Genomic DNA, 9067 nt, shown 5'->3' with positions numbered 1-9067 from the left:
GGATTCTCCTTATAAGTCAACAAATCAACTAGGGTAGCCCTTGTATTGTCTTCCACTAGAAAAGAGAACTCAAACTCTTGTAGCTCAATTACCCATTTCTTCACCACATTTGACATGTTAGCACCATTAATTAACTGTGGCAAAAAAACGTAACTCGTCAAGAAAACAAAAGGTCGTGGTAGCAAGTAATGACGAAATCGTCGACAAGCAAATATTACACTGGCCATCACTAGCTCTACTTCCGAGAATTTTCTCTCTGCTACCAAATTCACTCGTCTTGGACAATAAACTGGTCTCATATAATGGATTCCCTTCCCCTTTTGCAATAGCATGGCTCCAATGGCATCATCCCCTACTGATGGATTTACATAAAACACTTTCTCCGAATCAGGAGCCTGCATGGATGACAACACCCCTAACACCTCTTTCACCTCTTGAAACACTTCTTCACACTTGTCATCCCATTGCAATGAATCATGCTTTGCCACGTGTTAAAATGGATAAAGAAGAAGAGAAGACAACGGAATAAACCGTGCCATGTACTTCACTTTGTGTATAAATGTCGCCAACTGCTTCGTACTCGTAGGTAATGGAAGAAGAATAATAGACTTAACCTTGTCTGGATCAGCCTCAATGCCATTTTCTTACACCATATGGCCCAATAACTTCACCCTTGGCTGTGCTAGATGACATTTCTTGGGATTTAGTTGTCCTCCACATTCATCATATCGAGCCAATACCATCTACAACTTCTCATGGTGTTCAACCCTACTGTTGTAGACACAAAAGTCGTCCATAAAAGCTTTAACACAAATTTCAATGAATGGTTCCAATACCTATTTTTCTCTCTCTTGATAGAAAGATGGTCCATTTGACAACCCAAATGGCAATACTGTGTAACAATAGCAGCCCCATGGCGTAATGAAAGTGGTCTTTGTTCGGTCTTTAAGAGCAATCTTCAATTGAAAATAGCCTGAAAAACCATCACACACACTGTACCTCTCATAGCCAGCCTGAATCCAAGATCTGATCGATGAATGGAAGAGGATATGGGTTCTTCTTAGTGGTTGCATTTAAGGGTTTAAAATCTACACAAATCCTCCACTTTCCATCCTTCTTTGGACTGACTACTACTGGACTCACCCATTTTGTGGTCTCCACCGGAACTATGAACCCTGCCTTCAATAACTTGTCTACCTCTTCCCGCAAGGCTGCCATCTGCTCTTGACCCATCCTTCTTAGCCTTTGCCGCACTGGCTTAGCAGCCTCTTTCAACTCTATATGCATCTCTTCACCCTTAAACCCTCTGATCTCTTCATATGAAGTAATGAACAAATCAGGAAAACTAGCCAGCATGTGCAAATATATCTCCTTCTCCATAGTTGAGAGGTCTCCACTGATCATTTGTGTCATCAATTCTTGCTTCTTTGACGATTCAACCTTGGTTTGCATCAGCCCTTCAATCACTTCATAAGGCCCTTCTCTTTCATCTTCAACCTCATTTGCAAATGCAACTAAACCAGACTCCTGGATTTCTTTGTGCATCAAAAGAAATTCAACATCAGCATCCTCATCACTGCTGGTAGTACTATCACTGTCCTTGTGAGACACTGTGGAATAGTCTTCATCACTATACTCATCCTCATCTTCATAAAGTTCCTCCAATTGTTTCCTTGCGTCCATATTATATAGATTCTTGGCACCTGTATTTCCATAGAGGCTAATCGTACCACGTCTCCAATCTTGCACAACTCCCACTGCACCTAACCACGGTATGCCTAGTATAATAGGATATGCGCCCAACCCCGCCGGCATCACATGAAAATCAACCACTGTCTTTGCATTATATGCTTCTACTTCTAAACTCTTTACAACACCCAAACATTTTACTTTTTGATGGTTTGCCAATCTGATCCGAAAGCCTGACACCCCAGTCACTGTAAGACCCATCTTCTCAACGCATGAGTGTGTTATGACACATATTTGGGCTCCGCCATCAACATAACCTTGTCCTAGATTTTTTATTTTGTGCCACACATCTACTATCGGGAAAATGTCTGGTAGCTCATCCATTGCCAACACCTTTACTGAACCTCTCTCTGGTTCTTTCTCCATTGAGTTAACCATCCTCTTCCACTATCGCTTTAGCTTAGGCACCATCTCTATAAGCTGCCCAAAAGTAACATTTGCCTTCCTGCTTGTCAGATCCTCCTTCAAGTCATAGCTTAATTGCCCATCCCCTAGTGGAAAATCTGAAACATGAAACTTGCGACGAGCCCTCCTTTTCCTCTTAGCCTTGACATCCTCACCTTCATGGCTCTTTCCCTTCTTCTTACTAGGACCTGGGGCACTTCTTCCTTCCTTTTCCTCTGTGGTCCTCTTCCCAATAGGCATAACTATTGTATCCTCTAGCTTTGATGCCTTCTCCAAGGTGACTACACTTAGCACTTTTGTCTTTCCCTTTTCCTCCTGGGTTAATCCACTGGTTCCTTCTTCTCCCTTAATTTCGATGCGATAATCATTTGACCTAGTTAGCACCTGTGTTGGCAATGGATACATGTCTCCCCCCATCCTTGGTGGCTTATCACATTGCGGGCTGATGTGGCCCAACTCTCCACAATTATAACATGTGGGCGTCTGCCTCCAGAACCTACCATTGCTTTGTCCACACCATTCCTAGGTCTTTCTTCACCTCCTGGCTGATTTGCAAACCTCCCTCGACCTCGATTATTTCCCACTTGACCTAGCATGTTTAGGCTGATATTGTTCATTAAATCTACCACCTGCCTCATGTCTTGCCTTAGCCCATCATCTTGCACTGCTGTAGTGACCATTGCTGGCATAACCTGAGGAGTAACAGAAACCACTGGTTCATGATGAACCCCTGGCATGCGACCTTGTAAAGAGTCCATAGGATGAAATTCAGACCTCATGGGCAAAGACTCCACTCCTAGCTGGCTCATTTTTCTCAGCTTCCACTCTTTGTTCCTTGCTACCTCTAGTGCATCTTCATATGTCCTAGGCTTCTTTAGCTCCACTCTCCAACGTATATTCTCCCAAAGACCAGCCAAGAACCTGTCCTTCTTCATCATGTCAGGTGGGGGTACTTGTGGTGCTAAGGCCTTGCACATTCGCTCCCATGCCAATGAAAACTTACGTATGTACACATCTATTGGCTCTCCTTCCTTTTGCACCAAACCCTGTACTTCTTGCCACACTTTGTCAGGATCTTCTATCTTCACAAACTCCACTTCCAATCCATGCCTTAGATTGTCCCAACTCAATCTTACAGGTGGATCCACTGCACGCAACTCTTCTTCAAATGCTTTGGACCAAACTCGTGCATCACTTTTCAAACAGATTTGGAGAAGACGTAACATCTGTGCCGGGTAATGAATCTGGTTGCTAATGCATGCAACCTCCATCTTTTCCAAAAAGTCTTCCACATCTTTATCACTTCTTCCATGAAACTCAGATAAGAGAAAGCCATGGCTACCCAAGTACGATGCTTTGAGAACCCCTTTGAACACACTTGCAAGAACCCAAACTTATGACTGACTCAATTCCCAGAAACTTCAATGGCGCTCAACTTTAGATAAGGACAAACACATGCACATCAAATGAGTTTTCATAATTAATCATCGGAATTACAACAGGCAAAGGACATTCCAGGATCTCTCGTAATCTTCTTGGCCCGAACATAAAGACTATGCGTTGCTGGAAAAAAATCTTCTTGGACACATGAAAATTTATCTAGATTCTTTGAGTTAAATGAAAAGGAGTGAATTGAGGGCCATTTTGATCATCCATTAAAGCCAATCATGAAGCTCCCAAGAAGGCACACCTGTCTTATCCTCTAATTTTGCAAAATTTCAGCAGCATAACAACATAAATGGCTTAAAAGACCAAAAAACCAGCCATCATAACTTGGAAAAATTTGGGCAGAGTTTGCCCATAAGTAGAGCAATGAGAACCCAAAATATAGATTGTATATGTATGCATAAACTGCCAACAATAGAACCCGAGCATCAAGTAGGAATCACTAGTACATAGCCTATGGCGAGGTCACAAAAAGGGTGCTCCAGTTACCTGTATCATCGAAAGGATCTCCACATTTGAGAATCCCCCAGCTCAATAAAACCTCACGCTATCGACCCTCACACAAAGGCTTATGCAAATCTCGTGTAGTCAAGTCTCAGAAATGACTATCTTCCAGACCAAGTCTCAGAAATGGCTGGGATTGCCAAGTAAAACCAAGTATGGCTCCACAGAGGCATACAATGGCGGTTTCCACAAGTAACGTACAATACCAACAGACAATGCGCTCAAGCAGGCGCCAAATGATGCATACCCACAACAACTGCAAGTGACACCACTGCTAGTATATCACTGTACTCCAGCTACCTGTACCTAGTGAATCACCTGTACCTGTACTTGTCCCTGTAACCTATAACCTGTAATCTGCAATCTGCAATCTGCAATCCCGAAGCTGAAGGTACTCGAAGAAGATCCTCCGTGGGGGCGCCAGAAGAATGTGAGCGGGATAGAAACACATAGAACACCTCTATAATGACCCGACACACACTCTTGGGATGATAGACACACACACTATGGGGCACCACTCGGCTTATACAACCCACCTGGCCGAGACAGGGAACACACCTATGGAGTGAGAGGAGAGAGACTATCCACTTACCCACTCCACAGAGAGAGAGAGAGACACACACACCCAAAAAACTCAGCTCAAAAGAGGAGAATTTTTGATGTTTAGATACAATTGAGCTTGGGCCAACACCAATGGGGCAAATAGCTCACACAATATGGGTAAAAGATGCCAGATACAATCACAAATTGGAGTAGAAGCTTCAATTATAGGAGAAACTTACACAGCCAAAGCAGTAGAAAAATAGTGAGGAATTTGGAAAAATGGACAGTGCCATCGCATCCGGAACGGCCCAAAACCCCAATCTACAATGTCAAAGTGCTCAAATCCGACCTCGGATGAGCAATTTACGGCCAAAACACGGTTCAAAAATAGCAAAAACACAGTTGCGACTGTTCCTCCTCTTATCTCCACGTTTTTTCTGGTCTTCTCTCTGGTTTTTCAGTTCCCACACTTAGCTTTATTACTTGGGCACCTTTGGCCTTTTAGTTGACCTCAAACGGACCCCGAACAGGCCAAAAAGTGGCCTCGCAGTGCATAGTGGTCACCTTGCTGCATCCATCCGTACACCTAGCACTCAACTTTTTTCAATAATGCATCTCTCCACCACGCGAAGTGGCCCCAAAATATGGTCCTCATGATGATCTTTCTGCATAATTATCACAAGAAAACACCCACATTGTGTCCATACTTATCCACGTGTAAATATTGACCCCATTCGACCTCCTGATGCCACTAGATGCCATCTGACGCACCTGCTTACCTCATGTCGTCGGCCCGCGGATAGCTTCCTCGAGAAGTTTTACGTGCTACCAACTCCTCATTATTATAGAAAAAACACACTGGTACTGGTAATAGTGAAAATCGATGCACTATGTACATGCTGTCCTACCTGTACACATCTGGGCCCCACGTAACCACCTCGCTCTGGAAAATGGGCAATCCTTTATTCGATGCACCATGCATGTGTATGTACATATGCACAATCCCTTACTCCAAAAAACTCCTGACAACGTAATTTTAAAGGGCGAATGAGGCGTGAGCCTGAGCGTGAGCTTGGGCTTGGGTCTAGGAGATAATCCCAATCCCGGTCCTACCTTTAAATTTTTTTTTTTGGGATAAGGTCACCGCGGCCTGCGCGAGAGCACACACACACACTCTACCTACCTACTTACAACTAATACACATACTGTTACACACTAACACACTTCATTAGCTCTCACATATCTACTTCCTACTTACTGTACTTTGCATTACACAGAACTAACAACCTTAATACTAATACCTTAGCACAGAGAAAACACAGTAGCCTTTCAAAACTTCATTAGCAAAGAAATACACAGTAGCAACACAAAATCCTTCTTCTCAATACACACACCTTCCTTCCCTACCTATCCTACAATTGAAATTGCACCACAAAAGAAGCACAAAGTGCCATTCAAGATTAGTGTATGGCATTCCCCGGAAACGGCGCCAAAAATGTGCGCGTTTGTTGCACGTGTCAATGCAAGGAACTTGTCGATACACTGCGTGCGAACCACAAATGGCTCCAAGCACGCAACTAGCCTAAAGTAGTAAGCTCAAAGATGGCGATGGTATGTCACTCACCTCTCTATGCTTGCTTTCGTGGAGGATTCCTCGCCGCAAAGAAGAAGGAGCCACCGCTGCGCCGCGCTCAACCGCTTCGCCGCCGTCTTGCCTTCGTCACAATGCTTGATCTCACACACACACACACTCTCTCTCTCTCTCTCTCTCACGCATACACACATACAAGGAGATGAAGAAGAAGAAGATGGAGATGGAGCAAGAGCACTGTTCAATTGCACAAATGAGAGAATGAGTGAATTTTAGGTTTAATTGACTTTTATATGAGCTCGCCCCATTCACACTTGGGCGCCCATGCTTAGCCAACTAATCCCTTGAATGTTCGAGTTAGAGTGCGCCTCTCATCAGCGATCACTCTTACCCTTTTCCTATTGGACCGACAAGCCTGGTACCTGACTCTACCAAATAAATAATACAGCATCCGTCGTAGGTGATAGGAATGTGCGTGAGGGTTAACACCTCCTGATACATTTTTTCCTATAGTTTTGTGGGATCTTCTGCATGTTTCCTGGCATGGTGCTTTGTTCTTGGTCCTTTCAATTCAATTGGTACCTACCTTGCTGATCCTTGCCTTATGCTTGGCGGCTACATTCGTAGGAGTGCTTTTCTCTTTCAAATCTGGCCTGCTTCTGTTGCGGCTCCTCCTGATGTGCTGCCATGAGTTTTGTTTTCATTTTCTCAATCCATGCTCTTCTTTCCTCATTATCGGAGCTTTTAGTACTATGTTGTTTTGGTGAGCTCTCAGCAGACTCTTCATCAGACTTATATGTTCTCTTGGTAGATCTTGTGGCTGGAGGGGAAGGTTGTACGGACACTATCCAAGTGTTTTGATCCGGGGAAGGCGGCAAGTTGTCGGCCATGCCAATAGCATGGTAAGAAATTTTGGTTAGAACCTTTGGTGCTCCCATATATGTTATTTTTCCCTCTTTCTTTATCCCCTTCAATGTGCACAACACATAATGTGCATGGTCGATTGGTTGCCTGGTTGTTGATTTGAGAACTTGTGTAAATGTTGTGGCAACCGCATGATTGGGTGTCATATACCTTGGTGGTCTCTTGGCGAGGAAGTGGAAGTGTTGATGATACAATCTTGTAGGCTCTTCCACCTGCTTTTGGATGAGGTTGGCAAATGTGGCAGCGGCGGTTTCCTTGGTGAAGGTTCCTGCCCTCTTTCTATCTTGTGCCCTCATGGTCATTCCCTCTGTTGGAAGTTTGAGAGCTTCGGTCACTATCTCTTTTGTAATCACCACTTTGACTTTGTTCCCTTGTTGGTTAGAGATTTGGGCGGTTCCATCCTCTTTGATAGTGGAAAAAATCTCATAAGCTTTTTGGAAATCCACTCCACATGGCTCTTGCTTGTAAAACTCTCTGAGCCCAAGCCTTTTGTTGGCTTCTTTTGTCTCAAGCTTTGCAACGATATCATAAACTTCTTTTTGTAGAAGTTGCAGTTCTACCTGATGTCCTTCATCCCTCTTGAATCTACCTGTGAACACTCTGGTGTTATGCTCTTCAAGCTGTTCTTTCGACAGGTAGGTCGCTTTGGCGGTTTTGACTGAACTGGGGTCCAGTTGGTATGGTGGTAGCTCTTGCAACTTTTCCTTTTGAGTGAGATTCTTCTTGGCCTTCTCTATTTCTTGCATGGCTCCTGTTGAGTGAATAGAGTGTCAAAGTTAGCAAATCTGACAGATTTTTTTTTGAAATGTCCTTCAGTTTGAAATGCTGACAAATTTAGTCCAATTTGCTTCAAATCGATTTTTGAACATGCATAGATGTATAAAGACATGTAAAGAGCAAAATTATGAAGTCCAAACAAAAAATTTCAACAAAAGTAAATAATTACAATTATTTACAGCTGAGTAAATTTTTCAACTTTTTGCAAACTTAGCATTATAGGCTTGAAGTATATACCAAATGGATACTCTGAGTGAATTATGGGCTCATTTGGGTGCACATGATGAAAATGGTGCCAGATTTAGGCTTTAGGGCTCTGAAACAGTAAGTGTAAAGAGATTTTGAGATTCTGAGCTCCAAATTTGTTCAAACTTGGCTAGTGGGCTTAGGACATCATGTACTTTGGTCCTATGATGGAACAATTGCAAATTTTTTCCGCCTTGGCCAAAAAGTAAATAGTCGCGATTATTAACTTTTTTATCAAAATGAACATTTTTTGGTGCAACTTGGTTCTAGGCATGGTATAGACCCTGTGTATGTGAGATGAGGTGATTTGGATCAAAAAATGTGGCTCATAACTCAGAATTTGTCTTGCAAGGACTTCTTTGTATTTTTTCGCAATTTTCCAAGTTATAATTGATCATTTTGGCTCATACTTGAAATTTGGCATGTAATGGATGTGTACAAGTGATAGATGAGGTGACGATACAATTTTCAAGCCAAAATATTGCAAAAGTAAATTATCGTAATTATTTACAGCAATCACATTTTTCTTACAAAACTTGAAAACTTTGACCTAAACACATTCTATACACCTAAAACAAGTCCTAAATGAATTTAGTAAACTTTGGTCTTGCAGCCATCACTCCGTGCTTTGTCGACTCTAAAATCTCTAATTTTTGTGACTACATGGCCTGTAGGGTTGATTATTCACTTTTGAGGCTATGGACTTGTCCGCAACATAGTCGTGAAGCAACTCATGCAATTTTGGCCCATTTGGAGTCTGTTTGACCTCGTATGTCGAATTTGATGCTTTGTAGCCTTCGAGCCATTTTTTGCTTTTCGAGGGCTTGGCTTGATTGATTTCATGAAACCAATCATATACATTGTGTATAGACCTCATAGGTA

Source organism: Adiantum capillus-veneris, chromosome 1 (assembly GCF_014529385.1).
Source record: "Adiantum capillus-veneris isolate H3 chromosome 1, ASM1452938v2, whole genome shotgun sequence".
In the NCBI taxonomy this organism is placed as follows: Eukaryota; Viridiplantae; Streptophyta; class Polypodiopsida; order Polypodiales; family Pteridaceae; genus Adiantum; species Adiantum capillus-veneris.
This window is presented reverse-complemented; position numbering follows the sequence as displayed.